The sequence below is a fragment of the Numida meleagris genome, chromosome 11, assembly GCF_002078875.1.
Source record: "Numida meleagris isolate 19003 breed g44 Domestic line chromosome 11, NumMel1.0, whole genome shotgun sequence".
NCBI classification, from domain to species: domain Eukaryota; kingdom Metazoa; phylum Chordata; class Aves; order Galliformes; family Numididae; genus Numida; species Numida meleagris.
The window spans coordinates 17,904,532-17,927,962 of NC_034419.1; the positions used below are offsets into that span (position 1 = coordinate 17,904,532).

General features: G+C 42.4%; 1 protein-coding gene across 8 annotated transcripts in view; it reads left to right on the forward strand.

The window, feature by feature from the left end:
- Positions 1-23,431, forward strand: part of CNTN4 (contactin 4) — a 262,223-nt gene that overhangs the window by 23,597 nt on the left and 215,195 nt on the right. For 3 of the 8 annotated variants that reach the window (XM_021409694.1, XM_021409701.1, XM_021409695.1), the window contains exons 1-2: positions 10,134-10,272; positions 10,406-10,450. The gene's annotated coding sequence lies outside the window, so the exon portion shown is untranslated. Of the gene's footprint in view, positions 1-9,494; positions 9,576-10,133; positions 10,298-10,405; positions 10,451-23,431 lie in introns of those variants that run through there. The other 5 variants (XM_021409698.1, XM_021409700.1, XM_021409696.1 and 2 more) reach the window with 3 other exon arrangements.

Genomic DNA, 23,431 nt, shown 5'->3' on the forward strand with positions numbered 1-23,431 from the left:
CCCTCTTGTATTCTTACATATATTTCCTTCTGACCGTTTTGAAAGGAACACTGACAAGAAGACCGCTTATCTAGCAAATAATCTGCTGGATATGTTCTTAATTACTTATATTTTTCGCACATCTTTCATGACGTAGCAAGCACCTGTAGGTACGTGACCAGTTTCCTTGTGTCTCAACCAGCAGCTCAGGGCTATGGGGATGAATGGCCAGGAGCTGTTGCCAAAAGGCAGAAAATATAAAGCTGTGCTCATAGCTCCTACTTGACAGCCTAGTGCTAATCATAAGCTGCTTAGCCTGTGAGGATCGAGTAATATCCTTAATGCTGTACAGATAGTATAAAGTTCATGTTTTCAGTGTTCACACACAAATAAGTAAATAACTCAAGTCACAGCTTTTGTAGGGACAGAATTGGGATTGGTCATCAAAATATGCATAAAATAATAAAGAAATCCATGTGGAAGTCATGCAGCTCGGTGTATAATTGCAAGGAGCACGTGTGTGGCTTAGTCCCTGAGCAGCTTTACCCCATGGAAATACTAGTTAAAGCATAGGTTTCAGTGTATTAGTGATTTTATGACCTGTATAAAAATGTCAAGTCAAACAGCTGCCTACTAAATTATTCAGTGTATTGATAGAATAATGACTTTGAAGATGGAGATATTGGGCTTAACTCTTTAAAGAGGAGTGGGGAGGGGAAGCAAATTGCTCGATTCCAGCTGGATCCTCGCTGGATCTCTGTGCTGCATGCCATCTCAGAGCAGATTCGAGTAAGAAGTAAGAGATGGGATTGCTTTTGTCGCTGATGTGAATTTTAAATTGGGTGCACTGTTGGTAGAGCTGGGTAGAAAACCAGACACCCAGAAAAATGGGCTTACCTGCTGAATACTTAAACTTTTTATTGAAAAAGCATAATTAACTTTTTTTTTTTTCCCAGGAAAAAGCTTTAGTGAAGTACACATAAAATCACTAAAATGTGTGCAAAAAAGAACAAAATGTCTGATTGATTTCTGAAAGTTACAAACATTCAGGAACATGTCTTGAAGTGTTTCATATGGTGTAATATAAAAATATATCCAAAATATTTTTATCACCTTACAATGTATTAATATATATGTGTATTTATACCATCCTACAGTCTGCGTTTTTACAAGGAATGTTTTCTTGTAAGATACATAGATAATTTTACATTACTCTTGTGCATCACCTTGAAAGTCAGTGTATTTGATTTTAGCTACTGTGGACATCTCTGCTTATTTTCAGATTTTTCCATATTTTAGGAAAGCTGTTGCTCTCCTTTTTGCCTCCAGAACATATTTTCCCATCAATCATGGCACAGCAGCCACAACAAATCTGTTTTACTGATAATCCATGTTTGGGGAAACAACACAATTAACCAGCTGGTGGAGGCAGCAGCTGAGGCAGTGGGGCTGCTGGGTGCCAACCAGCACTGCCCTGGGCTGCTTGGGCTGCCCCAGCGCATGCATCCCCCCAAAAACATGCATGTTTCTAAACCAAAAACGTTTGTTGTCTCTCCTGAGATCTCCTCATCCATCTCCATGCTGTGTCCAGGCGTGAGCAATGGTGCTTCTGTTAACACAAGCCATCCGGCAGTGATGTTCCCATAGAGGGGGTAGTGGTTTTCTTCCGTTTCTTAATGAGAAACAAGTTGCAAGTTTGTGCTTTTTTCCCCTCTAAACTGTTGTTATTATAAAAGTTTCATTGTTTTTATTTAGATCCAGACATCCTTTTATAATTTCCATTGTTGAGATCGTGGATGCTTTGCCCTTACTGATAGCACTCTAATGTAGCTCAGAGATCCCCACACAGCACTCAGAGATCCCTAGACAGATCAGTGGGATCAAAATCTCATCCAGTGCTGCTTTGCTGTGCTCAGGACCGGGCTTGCCCGTGTAGGTGTTCTGCCTATAGAGTTGAAACGGCATTTGGCCGAGTCTTTTATCCTGGTTCATGGGATTTCCCGTTGCCAGATTTCAGCGCTGACTTTCACAAACGGGATTTTGCCGTCTCTGGTGGTGCTGCTCGTGATCCCTGAGCAGGTCTGCCCGCGGCTCCCAGCTGCACTTTCATCTCCCTCCCATACCCCAGGGCTGCAGTGGCTTATGAGGCATCACCCCTCAGCACGGCGGTGTTAGCCTTTGAAAAGCGCGTCCGTGCTAATGGGCTCTTCTCCCTGCAGCACGGCGTAGCTCTTGCTTGAGTTTCAGTGTCAGGTGCCGCAGGAGCCAGGCAGAAGTACCTGATGGCGAGAGCAGAAAAGAGCAGCGCGGCGCTGGAAAGTGCTTCTGTTCGCTCTCGTTGAGAATGGTGCTGTTATCAGTGTGATTGAGAAACTTTTCAGCCTTCCCTGTGCCAGCTGTAGTGCCCTGGAAGGAAACGCTGCGGGTGGTTTAGGTGACGTGGGCCATGAACTTTTCCTGCTTCTTATAGCACAAAACTTGCGTGCAAAAATGGAGTATGAAGGCACGACCATGCTCCTCCAGGTCAGCAACAACCCCGTCTCCTCCGGACGTGCTTGCTTTATAGCTGTGCCTGTTAATACTCTCAGATTGCCCATAGTGTAGGAGTAAGGATGAGGAGCTACATGCTTTTCTGCTGTATCTTGTACATCTATTAATGTAGCTGAACTAATTGCTTGATTAAGCTGAATAGGGTGTAGTAGTGGGGAGAGCGTCATGGTAAAAATAAGTGAATTGGAGTTAGGGGGGGAATTGCTGAGTTGGTAAGTCTGCAGCAGTAGAATATGATGCAAGTAAGGAGATGAATTATAGATGTATCTAAAAAAAAAAAAAAGGGAGGGAGGGGGATTTGTGGCTAATCCTAATCTTTTGTTTCCTTTTTTCTTAATTTTCCCTAAAAATAATAGCGTTTATTTGCGATGCTGCTGCAATAATTGAACCAGTGGAAGGAGAGGAAGAAGAAAGCTACCCATATGAGTTAGTACTTGAGACCTCTTCTGTTTTGACAGATCCCAAAGCTGGGTAGCTTAGCTTGTTCTACTGTTCCTATGAAAAGGGCTTGCTATCACTAGGATGCAGACTAATAGTTTTCTGTGCTTCTGAATTTGGATGGATTATGTTTCAGCAAACTTCCTCCCACCCCCCAGGCACAGCCTAGGGACTCTTAAGCACAAACTGATAAAATATTCCCTAGTTCTTTTGCATGGAGTTGCTACAGGATTGGGAAGTCAAAGGGGAAAAGAGACAGGCTGCATGCTGGAAGGAGAATCTTCATGGTCCCTTACTGTTTCTGCTTAGATTTGAGAAATCAAGTTATCAGATCAGTTTACAGGCAGTGCTTTACAACTGATGTGGCTCGTTTCAGGTATGTTCAATCTTTGTTCAGTTACTTCCACTAGCTTTCCTGGTTTTTTCCCTTTCTCTTAGGTTTGTAGCTTGTACTTGCCTTTATTTGCTGTCTGCTGCTACAAAATACGGAAATTCTCAGATACATCAATTAGCTTCATTCCATAAATGAGAGTTTACAAAGAACTTCACATGCAATCTCTAGATGTCTAAGATCAGTTCTCCATTATTCTTCAGTATTTTATGAATCCTTTGGAAGAACCTCTGACTAAGATACGATTTCATAACATGGATTTCTGATTACTGATGGAGTTGCACCGAACTAGAAATCCTGAATGCTGTCTCCTGAGAAGTGAGATTTATTGTACTTTAGTCACTAATGACATTCTTCTGCACTTCGGAACCTTCTGTGAGGCTTTTGCTGTTGCTATGTACCATCAATTTTATTATTACATTTACTTGCCTTACTTGGTATGTACTGCTTAGAGCAGACTTGGAGAAAAGATAAATGTATTTCAGTAGTTCTCTGCTGTCTATTAAGACTGCAGATGATTGACTGTTCACTTATCAGTTTCCTACTCTGCAAGTCCTGTGTGTGTGTATATGTATGTTTTAGTTGGCTTTTAAAGTCAAGGTGGCTTTTGGCACCGTTGCTGGTTGTCCCTGATGGCATTCAGGACTTGCTAAATTGATTGCATGAATCAATCTCTAAAACAACAGCTCTGTTTAGTTATAATTTGGCATTTCCAAAAAGAGGAGGTTTTTCCTCAAGGCAGAGGAAGGAGGAGTGCTTCTTCAGGTGCCCCTGCTTAGGGTCTTGCTCCCCTGACCTGTCAGCGTCCCAGAGGAGGAGCAGTGCATGCCTCCCCTGCTTTGCAGTCTTTACAAGTGGATGTACACCACCCCACTGTTCCCTGAGGTTTCACTGAGAGCAAAGGATTAAAATAGGAGAAACTGTTTATGTTGAGGCACTGAAAACGGGACTTCCTCATCCAGCCTTGCAGGCCTGGTTGCTTTTGTAGGCAGCTGGTAGGTCTTTTTGTTCATGTGAAGTTGTTCCATGTTAGTTGAATTAAGTGATAGAAAGTCATCTTGTTCAAACTGTTGCTTTGCGTTGCAAGAGAATGGGGACCAGGCACCAGGAGAACGTATGTGTATGTAGTTGGTGTGGGTATGTTCAGCTTCCAAGTCCTGCTCAGTCTTTGTGTATCTGCGACCCAGTTAGGTAACTTGGCAGTTTGTATAAGAAACCAACCTAGAAAGAAAAAGACCTTGTTTTTGGAGAACATGGTGTTGAGGGAGTATGTGGGCGATCTGAAATGTCTTCTGGTTTGCAAGGACAGGGAACAAATTAAGAAGGAAAAACAAACAATTTAACGGTGATGGAGCTGTAGCTTCAGCAAGGATAGGCTGTGGGCGTGCATCCATTTTATCTCGCTGTAGAAGATTATTCCTCAACACACGAGGTCACAAAATCTCACACTTCTGAGTATTAGAAGATAATCTTGCTGAAAGTTTAAAATGTATCACCAGCAGCAAATATTTAAGGCCTTCATTTACAGCAATCAGGGGACTATGTGAATACCTGCCATAGCTTGCAAATAAACACTAAATTGTCAGCTCAAATAAAAACAAAATGTTGAAACATGCCAAGCAGAAATCAACAATCAAGTGCTAATTATTACAGGTTATGTAGATACTAATTACTCAGTTACTTATGTGGGTTTTTTTTGCTGACCTTTCTTGCTTGGTATTTTGTAATTGGTGACGAGTGATTAGAGGCATTTCCTGATCAGACTTCTGATTTTGGCTTCTGGCATTGCAATCCTGGTCAGAAAAGATTTAATGTAAGAGTGATAGGAGCAAGAAATGAAGGGGAACTAATGGCCCACTCCCTTCTCTGCTAGCATAGACTGTTAACTTCAGCTTGCTCCTTCATGCAAAGAATCACTCAGATATGACATTGAACAATATCCTTTCTGCTGTGCCCTTCAGCTGGCTCAGGCTTCTGGCCAGGTACAGCTGCGCAAGTCACCAAGTGGAGACTGGAAAAGAAAAAATACAGAAACTGATGGGAATTTCTGATGTTTCTGCAAAGCCTCAGTGTTTCAGAAGCTGTTGGTTTGAGTCTGGGACAGAGCTGACCTGTGAGTCACCAGCACATGGGCTGGTGGCGGTGTGGGTTGCTCGTGTCCTGATGTGTGCCCCCAGGGCACGGAGAGCACATAGGCTTAGACTTGGGTCTTGAACAGCATTAAAGATGCACGTGGGCTCTTGACGACTCAGTCAAAATTGAAACTATAAACCTGTAGCTTACATGATGGTGAATAAAAATACGCTTGTTAGCAAGGAGTTGGTACAACCCACCCCCTTCTGCTGCTTGGAAAACAAGAAACGGAAGACTGAGAAGGAGAGAAGCTACGTAACTTGGTAATGGGAAACCACGTGCAAAAACGGACTGTATTCACAGTGATATTTCCCCTTGTCATCAAAGCCTGACATGTTCTGTTAGATTACCTTTGGTAAGTGGCTGGATTGATGCACTGTACACATATGAGCACAGGATCTCTTAATCAGCAGTTCGGAGAGACGAGAGCATCTCTCAGATAATGCAGAACAACTGCATGCCTTTCATTGCTTTGCATTTAAAGTGGAAAGCAGGGTGATGGTCACGTCTTCCGCTGTAAATGCAGTCTCCTGGAGTTATCCTGGGCTTATTACCAATACATGAGCTATTCACCTGTATTTTCACATGGAAAAATATTTTTGCAAGAGTATCTTTACACGCATGTGCCTGTTCCCTGTGCCCAGTCAGAAAGCAGTGTATTCTGAGCGTACTGTGATGGAGCAGGGAAGCCTGGTATGAGGAACAATTTTAAGGGTTATGCAGCTTAGAGGTGCAATCTATGAAGCAGTTGCTGAATCACTGTGAGATTTCTTCTACAATCTCTAAAGAATTCTGTTGTTTAAAGATTATTTTATTATCAGTATGCAGTCATGCGGGTCAATTTTCTTTTCATTTGTGAGGCAGATGGCATCAAATTGCCTTTTAAAGCCTAGAAATCCAATAGAAATTTGTGTGCTCTTCTCCACTTGGTGAGATTGAGGTTTTCTGTTACTTAAAAATAGCACTTTGAAATATTAAATTTTCTTCTTTTTTTCCTTATAATAAACTACATGAGATCTCTATTTTGATGGCTTTTTACTTTGAAGTTAAACTCATCAAACCCTGGGAGAGCTATGATGGTGATTAGACTTTTCAATTTGGTTTTTTTTTTGCATGAGATAGCTACACTTAGAGAATGCTCGTGGTTGACTTGCTAAACTATCTCTAAGTGCACAGGAAATGTTTACAGGGCAAATGAATACTGGATTTATATTTCAGCTTTGGAAAACTCTCTTCTGTTTAGCTCGTGTCATCAATCTGTTGTGCTGATAATAACGTCTGACTTCAGGAGCAGGAGGCAAGGCAAGGATTCCGGATGTTGCTGAGGAAGGTCTGCATCTTCCATCAGCTGCAGTGGGTGACTGAGGCTGGATGAAGCGAGGCTTCCCAGTGCTGATGCTTGGTGCTCTCTTTGCTGGCTCTTCTGCTCTTCACCTATTGGCATAGCTACTGAGATGGTGCTACTTCAGAGTTAATGTCCTCTGGCTTTGAGAGGGCAGCTGAGGCAGGGTAGGGCAGCAGCGGGTAGATGGTTGTCGGGTTTGCTTTGCTAAGTATGCTCCAGGTACAGAGGTAGAGAAAGCAATGGGAGAAATTGCAGTGAACTTCATCTTTCTTCATGAGGCTGGGAGTGCTGCCGAAAGTGAATGGAAGCAAGGAGGGGATCAGAAGCACTTGATTATTTAATAAACTGTATTAATAAGCCCACAGGCTAGCAGGTTTGCAGTTCTCACATTTTTTAGCTTCGAATGTTTATAGAAGGAGCGAAAGCTTTGAAAGATATCAAGCTTATATTAGAAAGCAGAAACGGGGGAAGCCCTTACACAGTATCTAGTGGATTTGGGGTAAAGATGGATCTGTTCTCAGAGAGCCTCTGCAGTGTTTAATTTGAGACTGGAATGAGGCAGAGACAGACATGAAGTCTCATAGCTTCCCTGAGCAGTAAATATGGAAGACGTGGAAACAGGATGAGGCTAGGCCGGTTGATTGATGGCAACACGGAACAGTGCCTGAGTAGACTAGATGTGTAAATGCCAGCCCAGAACAGAGCTGGGATGAAAAAGAGATGAAAAATCAGCCAACACGTTGTATGTTTGAAATGACCAAAGGAAAACTTTGTGTGGGGATTCGGAGCCTGATGCCTCAGTGACATTCTTGCCACTGACCAGGCCTGGTTCTTGCCTGCAGAAATATTACCCTTACTGTGTACTTTTATCTTGCGTAAGCATTCTGGGGATGGATGCTCTAGGAATGTCAGCATTTGCATAATATGCTAATGAGCTCCCAGGTGTGAAACACACCTCAGCTTTCTGTGGGACGGCTTCTTTCAGCTGTCTCAGTGCCACTGTAAACTTGGAGTGCGATGTGAGGATGTCTGCTGGAAGCAGATGAGATCAGTGCTTCAAGCTTTCATCACTTCCCCTTGCTGCCAGCTCCCAAAAAACCTGTCTTTACCTGGAAAAGCAAATTTGGGGTGTGATTATATAGTTGGTTTTGTGATTTTTTTGTTGTTGTCAGTATTCCACATCATAACATCATGTAAAGCACTGGCGGTTAAAGAGTAAATGTTCTGGTTCTGCGGACTGCCATTTCTGGGTGCTTGGTTCTGCAGGGGGATGGAGGAGCTGCATTCCCCAGGGGTCTTTGTTCCCCGAGGGGGAGGTGGAGCTGCCTGGTAGGCCTGGGGTCTCTCTCTCTTTGTTCATGGAGAAGCATGTGGTCCCCCTGCAGTTTACAGAGTAAGGCCTCGGCTTTGGACGCTCTCTCTCTCTGATTTTGTTTGATTTGTTGGCTCCAATTACAATCGTATTGTGTTGTATTGTGTTATTTTTCATTCCACTATCATATTTAGTAAATTAACGTTCCTCCTCAGATTGTTGCCGCAGTTTTGTTTTAGACCCGTCTACTATTTCCCTACCCTTCCCCCTTTTCCCTTTTTTCCCAGGGCATGGGTCCACGGGTCTCCTGCCTCATTAGTCACAGGGCTGATCCGGGGCAGACCATAAACTGCTGACATAGTTTTTTTAGTTCCCTTCTTTTCTGGGCCAGTGGGCCTGCTGTCCCCCATCATGAGCACAGATAGATCTGGAGGTATCTCCATGACAGTAGTATTTCTGCAAAATAAAGATGGAAAATAGAAATAGAGGCACCGCTTCAAGTGATTTTTTTCCTTGAAGTGTGTGCTGCTCTTTTACAGAAAATCAGGGTTGTGTAAAACTAAATTTCTTTCTAGGCTTTTTGGAAGCCGTAGCTTTCAGAAGAACTGGAGCGGTGGCTGGGGAGCCACATTAAAAGAGGGTTGTTGCTTTTTTCCTTTGGAGGCAATTTCATATCTGCATTCTGAAGTTCCTCTCCAAGCCTTCTGTTGACGAGGGATGCAGAAAAACCTGGAGCTGCTAAATGCAGTTTTTGGTGTGCTGCCTTGGTAGTGTCACCTAGGGGAGAGCGCTGTTGGTTCCCCTTGGTGCCCGTTCCTGTCTGTTCTTCACCTGAATTGCAGCGTGCGTTTGAATTGATGGGAAGCTATGGCCAGCCCTCCCCTGAGCTGTGGGAGGCTGTGTATTTAGCAGAATTGCCTGGGCACTGCTGAATATTTGCTGGTAATGTAGTTTAAATGCCTTAGCATTTCAAGCCTGGGAATCTGGGTTCAGTGCTCCTTGTGAGGATAAAGTACAATTACTTTAATCAGTCTCAAACGCATGACTACGAAGAGCAGTGTTCAGTTTCTTGTAGTTACTAAAGGTTGAAATACTGTACTGAATGTAAAGCATCCTGAGTTTGCCTATTCCCAGTTTTTGAGTTAATATCACTCTGCCAATGGAACATCTTGTGAGAAATTGCCCCCAGAAGCATTTCTGTTGTTGGAAGCTGAAAGTTCTGAAGGCTTTGAATACGTAGGTGCTGTTGGTTTGATCTGCTAATTAGAAGTCATAGCATATGCTGCTTTAACTTGAGTCACCTGTTCTACTGAAGTTATCAGTACCCAAAGCACTCTGTGGGCATACAGGAGGTCAGCTGTCCTGCTTGAGTGAGCACCTGATGCGAGAGCTCCTACAGAAGCAAGCAGTAACAGGCGTAGTAGTTGGTACGTGTGCTGCGGTTGTGGGGGAAGAAAAAAACGATCTGATCCTGAGACTCCCACACGAGCACCAAAAAAAGCCCTGGCTCAATTGTGCACGCAGGCGTGACAGGGCTTTAAAAAACAAAACACAGATGCAGTTCTGAAGGTCGTGTGACAGGTGTTTTGTGAGAAACCTCCTTTCTGCTTTGGCGCAGTGCCTTGTAAGCTGAGGGATTCCTTGGAGATGGGTAGGCAAGCCTAGAGAAAATGGGAGTTTTAAAAGCAAAAACTGGAGAGCTTTTATTGTTTTGAGCAGCGAGGGGTAGATTCTTTGGAATCTAAAAATACATTGGTCATCAGGGTTATCTAATGGTGGTGCTGGAACTCCTTGGGAAATGGCTCTGGGATTTGGGTGGATCTGCTGATGTTTAGCAGGGGTGGGGGAGCAGCTGGGGGTTTCTGCCACCTGTTGGAGATCTGAAGATTTTTGTGGCTGGGAAAGGTGGGATTCCATGTGAGATGCTTTAGCAGGCTGAAAGTTTATTGGCCCTTAGTGAATTAATCAGAATTGAAGAAACTAGGAGCTGCTTAATCCTCAGTACTATGGTGATTGCAGGGAGCAATGTGCTCCTAGGGAAGGATCTCAGCGTGCTGGGGGAACTGGTGTGGTGAGCGGGGGAGCTTCCCAGAGTGCCCAGCCAGCATGCTGCGTTGTCTGGAGGTACTTTGAGAGCAGCAAACCAAAAGTAATCACAGATGGCCACTTTGCAAAATTAGTTAATGAGGGTAAGAATGAATTTAATGAGTTTAAAATGTCAGTATAACTAACTTTCCCTCCGTATTACTTCTTTCAGGTATTGGAACTTTGACTGAAGAGTACATATCATGCACTGGAGAAGGTAACGGTTCTTTAATACTAATTTCAATTTCCTGATACTGTTTTTAATGGTCTTAAAGTAACTACATTAAATGTCTGTATCTTTGTATTGTTTGTGCCTTAGACTAAGCAACCTATTCCTGTGTTTCTCAGTGCATTGATAATGGTATTGTTTAAATAACTGTTGGAAATCTTCATTTGAGTTCTTTAGGATGTATACTGATTTTAGGGAATCTTACGTTGGAAGTTTTACAGAAAAGATGAAACAGTTGGCCTTCAGAAAACGTAAATGTAGTGCTGTTAGAAACATTGTATACGAGTTAAAGAAGGAGCCATTTACAAAATGGGATTGATGTCTTGGAATGCTTTCTTGTTTGTCTTTGTTTTTTGTAATGAGATTTTCAAAGTTGGTGCTTAGTTGATCATTGAATGACCAACTCTGCAGATGAACTATCAGAAGAAAACTGTCACCTCTGAAACTCAAATATCTGAATAGTATCTGAGCTTGGAAGTCCAAATGAATCAATATTACTTGTTGAGGTGGCTTTTTCCTCAATATCCCGAAATGCTCTTGTACTTTCTAGAATAGCACTGAAGTATCAAACATGAGTACAGGTATGACAGTTTACTCTTTAGAGTTCAGACCTGGTCAGACTGTGTTTGCTTTTGTGTCCCTGTTATGTTGCCTTTGCTTCTCAAAGTTGGGCTTTCATGTGGTTGATCTCTACAGATAAGATTTCTACCAAAGTAGAACATACTTTTGAAGATGAATTATATTGTTATCACCAAAAAAAGAGGAAAACCAATCCAGAGTTCACAACAAAATATTTAAAAAATGTGTTTTTTCTTCTTAGTTGTGGATGCTTTTGGTGTGTTTGGAGAGGTCACAGATGCCTTATCAAATTAATTAATTTCTTGATTCTTGGAGTACTTCAGATGTATCTCCTTGTGCTAGGTGTTGCTTACAATGTAAACTGAATTACTGCTTTTTAGACTTAGTTAAATATTCTTATTCAGCACGATCCTTAAATTTGCTGAGCTCTCTGTGTGAGGTGTTCAAAGACGGTATGTTAAATGTTGCGATGTCACATTCTAGTGGTTTGAAAGGCAAAGCTTATTTCGTAATGGTAAAGATAACTTTGAATAATGGTCTCCTCATGCCTTTGTTCAGTACTCTTATACTCAGAGCCCCTTCTCAGGTGAATTCTTGTTTCCAGTTTCCTCATAGTAAGTGATTGCTGATGCCCGTTGCCTTTGGAAGGTGCTATCAACCTGCAGATGGAAAATACTTCTGAAGAGTCAGGCAATCTTGATTAATTGAGCCTGAATAAGAAGTGCAGGATCAGATCTAGGGATATTATTTTTAGGCTGCAGGCTTGTGTTCTGCATTCTAGATCCCTTAAATGCCAGTTGGATAGTAAATGTGAAGGACTGGAGGAGACAGCTATATGCAAACAAGTAAGGGCTTGTGAACAATGCCACCACTACAGATGCAAGAAGGGAAATTGCTTTCTGTTTACACAGTTTACTATTTTGTAAACACTTCTCATTAGCAATGTAATCAGAATGTGTTAAATACCTCCATTCTGTGATGTAACCTGTGCGGAATTTGTTGTGAAGTGCAATTTAAAAAATAAGAGGATAAGTGGGACTTCTGGCTAGCAACGTAACTTGAACAGGTGTGTTGCCTTCAAAGACCTAAGCAAAGCATAATTTTTTAGGAAAGTGTGGGGTGTCACACGTTTCTACTGTTGACACAAGTGCCTTTATTGAGGGCCATAAATTCAAGTGTTTTTGCTCCTCTTGGTTCTACGGGAGAGTAGGATTTCCTAGTCCATGCTATTAAGTAGTTCATGCCTCTGGCTCAGACATAAGGAAGGCACGGAAGAAGCCAACTTTGAGGCTTTGTTTTCTGGTCTGTTTGGGAAATCGAAACTGGATGTTTTCCAAAGGGACTCAGTGAATAAAGATCTGAAAGAAAATGTTAGTGCATTTTAGTAGTGTAATAAAATGCTACTTTACCTGTAAGTTAATTAAAACAGCTACAGGCAAACGGTCATCTTAGAAAACTTGTAGCATCTGTGCATTGTTTTCAACCATCAGGCTTACAGTGTATTTTAATTAGAAATATTACCAGCAGGCATAGTCTACAGCTGTGCTGCAGAAATGTCCTTTTCTGCATAGGGATACTGAATATCCTGGGCCATAGCTCTTGGGAAGGAAGTTACAAGGGATATGATTTCTGTCTTACAGTCCACGTAGCAGTTATTTACAGCATGGCTTAAAATGAAGGCTTTTCTACCACTGACATTCAGCATCCAAGTGCTAGTTTTGTGTTTGCCTTGTGTGAATGTTTCTTGGAGCCGATGGCTGCTTGAATCAGAGCTGCCACTGGTTCCAGTTGGAAACCTGTTCAGCTGGAAGTGCTGTGCGTTGCAAGTAGGTGGATTACCAAGGCGCAGGTTTGCTGGCTCTAAGTTTTAGGTTGTTCCTTCAAATATGGGAGTCGTCTCTGTTCTCCAGGCATCCCTTTGCTTTTTGATATTATTGGAAAACAATTCTCCTCCTTCCTTGGGCTCCTTATTGCCAGGATGTCTTGCCACCAATTCCTCCTCCTCCTCCTTCTGCTTATACCAAGTCCTGCTATGTCCTTTGCTCTCTGATATCTCCCGGTTTCCTTCCAGCCCAGTTGCTTGCTTCTCTCTGACAGTCCTCAACCACCCGCTGGATTTCTGGTGTCACTGTTACTCTCTTCTACATGGAAAGCCTGAAAAGCTTAGGATGGAATCAATGGTTCTAAAGCAACTTGAAAAAGTAAATGAGCAAAATTGCTATTTTATGGTGATTTTAGTGGTGTATTTTAGAAGACAGGCAGTCTCTACTTCCCTTGAAGTTGCACCTCAGTTCACTAATTGTACAACAGAATGAAATGAAAACTTTGTGATGTGTGTAAGTTCTTACAAGGAAGCATTTCTCTTGAGCCTTTTTACTACTTTCTTATGTAACAGTAATGAGTACTCATGACTTCACATTTCTTCCTAAGAACATGATGAATACAAAAGCACCGATCAGGTAGCTGGGATGTAAAAAGCCCAAAGTGTATAGGAAAGAAATGCTAGGACACGAGCACCTGGCAGTGACTTTCGCCTATTCTTTGTTGCCTATGAACTGACCTTTCTGCAGCCTTTATGTTGGTTAGGACCAAAATTAGCCACCTGACAGTTCTGCTGGAGTCCCTGTAATTGCAGAATGTTGTTTTTGCCATTGTTTCAACATTGGCATGTATCTATAAGCTGGTGTTGCTGTTTATCCTCTGGGTTTTAGATTTTCCTTTCTTCTGTCTCTTTTTAACTTTTTGCAATGTTGTAGGGAGGTTGGCTTAAGTGTAGAGGCACAGTGTATTGTGAGGACACTTCCAGAACTGCTAAAAGACTGAGCATTCAAATGGATAGGAAAGTGTTCAAGTCTGAAGACAGAAGCGTCTGAGATAAACTACTTCTATTTAATAAAAAAGGAAGAGTGCCTTAAACAACAACCATCTAGGTAGCTGCTGTCAGAAGCACTACTTAAAAGGAATGAGAAACTGTCTTAAGGAGGGATTGCTGTATTGAAAAATAAACTGCTGAATCACTGGAAGCAAGTAAGCACTATGGAATCTTAGAGGCTCTGCAAAAATAAAATGGCTGCTGTAATTCAATTAAAATCACAGTAGGATTTGTTGTTTGAGATGGTACATCCGTCATCCTGTATCTCCTGATGGCTGAAGCCTCGAGGGAAGCTTAAGTGAGTGCAGTGCTCCTGAAAAATGCTGGAGTGACAGTTCTGGCCAACATGATCCTCTGTTTACGCAGACATCTGCATTTTCCTCAACATACCTATTGAGTCTGGGCTGCTGCATGGGCTTTGTGCATTTGGCATTTTGTAGTAGATTACTAATCTGAATCAAGTGTCAGTTTATCCTGCAGGCAGGAAGAGGAGCACCATGTAGTTTCTGGTGGATAAATAATCAATTGTTAACAAGATAATGTTGAAGATAGCTAGTTCAATGGCATTTATTGCATTTATCTTGCAGAGACTGTGGATGTGGGCTGGAGCTTTAAAATCAAAAGTAACTTTTTATTATTTTCAAAATTTCCTTGAAGAGAGCAATCTAAGATGGTGAAGGGAGACTTTGCTAGAATGCATGAGGCAGAGAATAGCTTCTCATAAGACCTGCACCAGTTTGCATTGCTTGAAAATCATGTCTGCCTCCTTGGGATTGAAGAACTGCAGATTAATTTGCAATTCTTATCTTGATAAGTAAGTTTCAGACCCTCCATGTCTTTGCACTCTGTTTTGTAGTCAACCAGGGCAAAAAGCAGTAGTGAGCTACAAGACCTTTCTCGGAGAATTTCTTCAGCTCAAGCAGTTTGATCAGCTTCAGAATGAACATGAAAGAGCTTGCTCAGGTGCTCTCAGAATATAACCATGCAGAAGCCCTCTAAGGCAGCAAAGTTGAAAGCAGAATCTGTGTTTTGAATGAAGATGGCTGTTGTAATTACAAGTATTAGAAGTTTTTCCTGGGCTTTTAATGTAAGGGAGAGAGAGCTGGAAGCAGCCTGCTGGCAGGTATGCAGTACATGGAGTGAAAGAGTGAGCAGGTAAGCCCCAGCTTCAGCAGGACAGCTGCAGTGGTCCTTCCCCAACTGTCACGCATTGACAACACATGCATGCACAATAATCATTAAATGGATTGGCAGAAGTGATGCTTGGTCTCGTTTCCAACCCAGCTTTCCATGCATTTTGAGGTTGGATTGAAGAGAAGGCTTGGGGTAAGTGGGGATCTTCTTGCAGGGCAGGAAATTCGGAGACAAGTAGTACTGTGCGCTCTGGTGGTTGGATGTGTATGGGCAGAGCAGCTTTGTTCTGGGTCTGTAATTCAGAGTAGTTGTGCCTGTTCTTGGTTGTAAGGGCTGAGAACAGAGTTGCAAAGCACGAGTTTTGTCTTAGGTTTTGCATGAATCATTTCAAGATCTGGTTGTGGTGTTTGAGGGTCTGAGTGACGTGTCAGCTTGAGGGCACTCGGCTTACTTCATCAGTGCCATTCATGTAGAAAAAGACTGAAGGACCCATAGAAGGAGTTCTGTCCTCAAGTGAGAAGAAATCGGGTTTTAGTTGAGTATCGCTTGTGGTCATGTTAAATTGCACAATTTAACATTCTTTTTTGGTAAGTGAAAAGTTTCTTGCTACAGGTGGTACAACAGGTATGACAATGGTTTTGACTGTTACTGAAATGGCTTCTTTGCCTTCAAATCTTTTGTTAATTGCTTGAAATGTCTTGAATGTGCCCTTAGCAAATTTCAATTGCATCAATTAACATTTAGGAAATTCATATCAGGCTATTAGAATATTAAACATTTACTTTAGAAATGGAAATGAAGTGCACCAAGTTTGTGTCTCACGTGCCCCTTGACCCAAACATTCATAAGGCAAAAAGTGCTCGAGACAGCAAACGCTGTTTTGATACTGAAATTATAACATAAGAAATGATTGCAGCCAACTTTAATACCGTACCAGTTTATGCAAGTTCTCTGCTCAGATCTGTGGTGCTGGACCATTTAGAAAAGGGGAAGTCTTTGGCTAGGAATGAAAGTCAAGGCCAAACCAATGTTTGGATGAGATAGCAGAAGCTCCTTTTAGTGCGTCTTTGTGCTTTTCGTCTTCTTTAAGATTTGATTTCCAAAGGGGGAAAAAAAAAAAAGGGAAATGATGCTTCTAGAACGCCATAATTAAAATTAATTTTTGCTTTGTAGATTAAATTATTCAGTGTAGTGTTTACCAGAAACTAATTGTGACTTATTGTTATCATACTAAATGTCGTATTCAGCAGGATGATGTTACAGTATGACTTTGCTGCTGAAACACTTGCCTGATCTATCTTTTTTTTGTGTTGGACTTCTGTGTCTTTTTGCACCCTGCGCTCCAACGAAAGTGCTTTGGTAAATTGAGGTGTTGCTCTGAATGATCAATCTGCCAACTGAAGGAATGAGAAATATTCCTTCGGGCAAGTTTTGAAGTCTATTTTGAATCCTCTTACTTTCATTCAAGAGTCACAGTTGAAGTTAATGTCTTTATTGAGAAGGAAAACAGGATCTTTTTGTCTTGCTCAATTTGTTGAACCCAATTGTTATATATATTGAATTTTGTCTTAGAAAGTGTATCTTTGTATCTTTACTTCGAGATGCATCTAGTGTTTTAATTTCTCATTATTGGCCTTCAAAAATAATAGAACTTGCATAAAACTTAGCTCATTTTGTTTACATAAAATAGTCTGGAAGGGATCCGTAGGGATAGAGTATGGCTGCCCTGCTCAAAGGTTTCTTGTATAATGTTATTTCAGTAGTTATTGAGGACAGCTGCCACTCATACCCTGTGGCATGAAGGCATCAGAATGTGACTCATTTCTTTTTTTTGCCTCCAGTGTGTAATTCCTTCTAGTCCGTTTCCATCACTTCTCATCTTCAGCTCCCTTGCCACTTCTTAGAAAATCTTTCAGAACCTATTATGTGTCTCACACCCACTGCTTTAATTCCTCTTCACATGAAACAGTTCCTTTCCATCCATTCTTTCCTGTAGCATTCTTACCACTAGGTCTGGATTTCCTTTTGTACTTGTGACTCATTACCATCTATGAGCATGCAGTAGCATATTCTGGGTGTCACTTGCTGTAATGAACGTATTTCGATAGCCCAGTATTTCCAGAATATGGAGTAGTACACATAGCATGCTGCATTGCAGGCAGCAGTGGAGTTCATGGGAGCTTGGTTCAGCTTAGTGGTGCCCCTCTTCAAAGCAGTTCAGAGATGTTTTACTTCCACATTTTCCTCTTAGTCTTGTTCCTGTCATTCCTCAGGAGTTACCGCAATTCTGCTTCATCACCTGCTTTGATATGCGAGATGTTATCTTCAGCACACTCCTTGAAGTCTTTTTACTTCCACAGGAAGCAGATGGGGCGGGAGACAGGACATTTTAATGGTGAACAGATGCATCCTGATTTGTTTTTTTGTTTAGATTTGCCAGTATGTTCTGGAATTAAACACCTCTTCAGAGACTGATTGGAGCTACCTCTTCTTCTCTGTAAAGCGTTGCTATCTTTCGCTTTTTTTCTAGATGACTTTCTCAAAAAGTACACGTACAGTACCATAGACGCAGCGGGCTGTGTATGATGGCACTTCAGCGTGAACTTCAGCCTTCATCTCTCATTTCATTCACTTTGCATTTTGGTAATGCCATAGAGTGTATTGCTCGTAATCTGTCTTTACATGCTGATCTTAAGCTCTCTGTTCCTTAGCATCCAAGCATCGTACAGCATTTGCTTTCTTTCTGGGCCTGCTCGTGCGTGGTTGACTCCCCCAGCCTTGCTTTGAGACCAAGTGACGTGCTCCAGGCTCTCCCCACCACCTATGAGAGCTGCCCTTGTTTCTCCTTAGAAACATCACTTTATAGCTGGCCATGCTTTTCCTTATCGATGTCTAATGGGGTCACATTGATGAGCCTGGCTGGATTTCTTCTCAAGGAGAATAAAAGGCAGTGGGCAACAACTACCCCACCAAGGCTGCAGGGAAGCTGGAGAATGAAAGCCTCTCTGCCAGCACCAAGAGTGTTTCTTTCTTCAGCATCTGTTGAGACTCCTGTGTTGTGCGCTAATTACCACTGCCATTTAATTAAGCTACACACAAGTTGGGGATGGATGTGGTTGCATGCAGGCCCTGAAGTCTCAGCTGTTCCTGCAGAGCCAGGATTCCAGATTACACATGTGATGCTGTGTACAGGACCAGAAGGGCTCGTGGCTATGGCATATGCTGTATGGATGGATCCTGCCTTATTAAAATTCATCTGCTGGTTTTCGCTATAAACCCAATTAATTTCATTGGTGTGAACTTTGTGTCTCTAACCAGGTGTAAGTGTTCTTTCTGTAAAGTCCTCTGGCCACATTTGTCTCCTCTCTGAAACACAGACCTCTGCTTGTTCTTTCAGCTGTTGAGAGTCTGCAGCAGTTCGCAGTCATTATGCGGCATTACAAATAACTTCAGACAGGAGATGTGCTGCTTCTCTCTTCAGCAGAGCGCTGTTCAGATCCGGAGGTTGCTTCTGTTTTCAGACAGAACTGTAGATCTGCACTAAGTGCAGGCATCCCAGTGTTAGACTGTCATCTTATTGTCAGAACCCATCACATGCATCTGCCTGATGGCACAAGTGACACGAGTGCTCCGGAGCTCTGGTTCTGCACAGTGAGGCTCCCAACGAGACGCTGTCATCTCGGCTGGGTTTTCATTTCTTTGTCCGTAGTGCTTCCTGCAGCTTACAGTAAGCCACAAATCGCGCTGTCTTTGCTCATTATGCAAGCCTGTCTCTGGTCAGGGATGTGCGACTTTTAGACTCCTGTAGGCTTTTGGATTTTGTTTTTATCTTTAGAGACCTTCCCCCCCTTCACCGTGCGTTTACTGTCTACATTTTATAGATAGGTACATTTCGAGCGTTTTTATTACTCCTTGTTCTCTATTTTCATCTCAGTTAATTGTAGCAAATTCACTTTCTGTAGTTATACACAAAGTGGTTGCAGTCATTTTGTTCTTATGCTACAGCCCATAGCAAAACCCATAAATTTCCAGATGACTTTCATTCTCCTTCCTGAGCCATTTTCATGTAATTCTGCACTCTAGTGCTAGCTCTGTACTAAAGCTCTTTATGCTGTGTTGTATTTTTAACTAATGATGTGTCACCATACCAGCTTGGATTTTCTTGTATCTATTCTGTAAACAACTAAAGTTCCTTTTAAGGGGGAGGAAAGGAAGGAATGGTGCCAAAGAGTTGCGAGTCGCGTTCGTCTTCACGCAAGCAAAAGAGATCAGACTGGCTTCGGACCAAATTAATTAAATGTTCCATTTAGTGAAAGATGTCGGTTAGGAACAGATAATACCTTCCATCTGAAGTGCTTCACTGGTGGGGACCGACGTCTCTGTGTGAGCAAGCGGCTTCTGAATGTTACACAAATGTCAGTGCCGCAGGAAAAGTTTCAGGGCCGAGGCTTTGCTGGAGAATGTTATCTCTTGGCAGGGGTTTCGGCTCCAACTTTCCATTAAGAGAGGCGGCGTCAGCAGAGCGCTGTGGGAGTGCAGGAGCCAGCAGGGCCCGGGCGTCGTGGGATGAAAGGGGAACTCTTAAGTAGTGTTAGTGGAGTGCGGTGCCAGGTCCGCGAGGAGTAGGAGAACGTGCTGTTCTGGGGAATAACAGTGGACAGCATTCCTCTTGCATTTATATTTAATGAACTGGCGGTTGTGATGTGCGATGAGGAAAGAAGAGGGGACCTTCTGGCTTGGAGGACGGAGTTAGGAGAGGGTCTTGGTCAAAGTAAAGCAATAAATTGCTGAGAAGACAGTCACAGCAAAGTGTGTGGGGAGAGGGGGAGACTGGAAGATGTTCCTGTTTGTCGCTTCCTACAGTAACCTGAATACAGCTTAGTTTCTGAAACTTGATTTATCTAAAGTCAGTTAACTGGAACGTGTATCCTTACGTTACAGAAATATAACTTCAGGTACTGGAGATTAGGTAACTTTAATAATCATTTACTGATGTAATACTGCCCTCTGCTTAAGAAATGCCAAACTTCGTTGTGTGGTTGTACATTTAAAATAAAACATCCGTGCAGAAGAAATGCAGTTCCTCTGTACGAGGTGTTGGGTCACGGACTGGACTGGGAGCCTGATGTCTGGTATCTGTGGATGGGGAATGTGGGCGATGCCCGGACCAGGTCCATCTCAGGGGGTCCTCTGCCCCTCTGGTGTTGTGGGATTTTCCTTGCTGCTGTTTACAACAAACAAACAAAACAAAACAAAACAAAAAACCCCACAAAAAACTAAAGCTTTCTGTTACTCTATTTTAAAAGATTTCTGTAATTAGTTTGTTATAAGAGGCTTGACTGAGAGGTCATTAGGCAGAAGAATGAAGTTAATTTATGCGTGAATATCATAATATTTCATCTTGATTAATCTGCTTGAAATAAACACCAGAAAGACAAATTACTTGCTCGTCATCTGAAGTGACTTAGTGTACTTCTTGATTGTGCCGCTGTACATCAGACGCGTTGTTTTTACTCCTGGAAGCAATAAGCATATTTCGCGTGGGATGACAGTGTCTTGCAGTATCGCTTTGAGAGGACATAGAAAAGCCTTGGGAAGCTTTCAAAGAGGCTTCAGGTGCAGGAGAGCAGTGCCACCACTCAATGGTGACCTGTGCAGAAACGTGCTTCCCACGGCTGCAGCACTTAGCCTGCTAGCTCTGGGTTTCATTTGAAGGGCTGTCAGCAGCCTGCTTCCATTTGACATGGATTTATGTAAAGTCCAGCCAAGAAGGTCACGGCAGCCTGAACCTGAAGTGACAAAATACATGAGAGATACCTGAAGTAGGTTGCAGAGATAGATGTGTTGATGCATAATCGCATCTAGTGAGGTTTCTGGTTGCTGACTAAAGTGAGAAATATTAGAAGTGCGAACACGATCCCTTTTTCCTCTCGGTTCACTCTCACCTCACGCTTATCTTGATGGAGCCTCAGCTTGCAAGCATTCAGGCATGGCTGGGCCTTGCACGAGGCAGTAAGCCAGCTGGGTTGGATGGCTTTGGATGTTAACTGCATCATCATCAGCCTGACAACCTTCTGCTGTGCGCTGAGCTATAGTCCCATGTGCGAAGCTTGCAGAGCCCTCCCCATGCTCCTGCCTACTCCTGTTCATGGGGCGTGTAGGACCTCCCTGAGCAGTTGCACAGGACCTGGACATGCTGTGCATCTAGCTGCTGTAAATCTGTGTCACTTGATGATCTGTGCTGGAGTGGTGCTGATCTGTCCCCAGTAGTCATCTGTCTGTGCTCTACCAGTAGTGCCTTGTGGAGTAAAAGCCAATTTCAGGTTCAGGAGCCCTTTCTCACTGTGGGTTAGTAATGTGAAGTGACAAAGTAAAAGTTCTGTGTATTATGTAAATATTGGATATGCTATGTTCTGCTTTATTAAGAAAATCTGTTTGACATTCTGTTACAGAAGAACTAATTGGGTCCACAGCGAGTGCATAAATTAGGGCTGCCTTATGCAGTACCACTAATTTATGCATATTGAAGTTTGAAAGTGTTCTAGGCATCTTTAGAAGAGATGTGTGGTTTGATGAAGAACAGCAAAATGTCTGAAGGGATCCACGTACACGAAACATCTTCCCCAAACATACATGTGTAATAGGTGGAATACTGGGCAGGAACGGGTACGTAGGCTGAGGGGTGCGTAAAGCTCCCTGATGGTCTCCATTTATCAGACCCGACCAGATAATTTGCAGTTTGTAATTATTGGGCTAATTTACCACGATTTCCTTACAACAATGTGTGATAATTAATCTCTTATATTTTTTAAATGAATCAGTTGGCATCTGTCTCTGTAGTGACATGGAGAAAAGCAGCGAGATGAAAAGGAATGGACAAGCGTGATGTCAATATTTTTTTTCATGCTGCTAATTAGAGAAGTAATCCCTAAATTACACAGCAGGGTTTCATCCTTGCTGAAAGTAGTGAGTGCCCAGTGCTCCTAGGAGCCTGAAACATGAGAGGAGGTGGGAGGTCAATGGCTTCCTTCCGCACCAAGCCAGGAAACGCCAGTCCTTACTTTGGTAACGAAGAAGCAGCAGGTATGTGTTAAAGTGAATAATCTGCCCTAAAAAGCACAGGAGTGTGACACAGTTATAAGAATGGTGTTTTTGAAAGGGAGACAATAACAAACATTGTTTGCTTTAAGCATAGCTTTACTGGGTAGAAATCTTCCAATGGGAAGCTCAGCCCAAGCTGGGTATGAGGAATGCTGCCAAGCTTACGGTCTCGGTGGGATTTAGTTATGGATGTGCCAGCTTTTCTGCATAGTGATGTGTGAAGAGCTTTTCCTGCCCAGAAGCAGCACTGCCCATATATTTGGAGCATTGCCTCTTAAGTTTCAGTGTTTACCTCCAAGGCTAACTTTTCACTGGACTGAAGTTAGAAGAATCTAAACTTGGGAATTAAGGACTTCAGTCACCTGCAGACATTTCATAAAGGTGATGCCTTAGATTTACAAAAGTATTTTCAATGCACAGTAGTCGTAGCGTGTCTTGAATATATCCTTTAATTAAAACAAGGGAGCTTGAGAGAAATGAAATACACCTATAAAATGAGTAAGTGCTCGCAAGGTTTTCATTTAATCAATAGTTGTGTTGGCACTGATTATGAAAAACTTCAGTACACCATTTTAATCAGAGATGTTTTTTTCCTGGCACGGGGGTGGAAAATATACTGATTAATTAATTTCTATTCCTGGAATGAGACAGCCTCCCAGCAGAGCAAATCTGAACAGCTTAGTGACATGGCAATATGCAGTAAAAATGTAAGTGGTCCCTGAGTCCATGTCGTTAGACCCAAGGCAAAACCCATGGGCAGTGCTGGAGCTGATAAATGAGCAGGACTGGTCCAAAAGAACAATTGTCAATTGTCAGATGTATTCGGTGTTCAGGAACCTGTGGTGCTTTTGGTGTGTTGGGCTTATTGAATGTTTTTGCTGGGCTGGGAGCTTTTTTATTATTTCTCATACCAATGATTTTTCATGTTGGGGCTATTTCAGAACAAAAAACTTTTCTTTTTGATTTGCATATCAGGTTGGCTCCCATGCTCTGTCCTTGCTCAGCAAGCAGGACACTGGCTTCTTGTGCCTGGGGGGATGCAGATGCTCCCAGGTAGGACAGGAAAGGTAACAGGCTTTATTTTAAGAGGTATTGATTTGCTAGTTGCACATAGTGCCCTTGTTAACATTCCTAATTATTATGCTAATTACACCTAATTATGGAAAAACAAAAAATATCGTATCTTCTTCCTGCTAGACAGAACTTAAAAGCCTTCCAGAGACCCAAATACATTATTTACTCTACCATACTTGATTAAACGTAAGAATTTACTGGGAGCATTT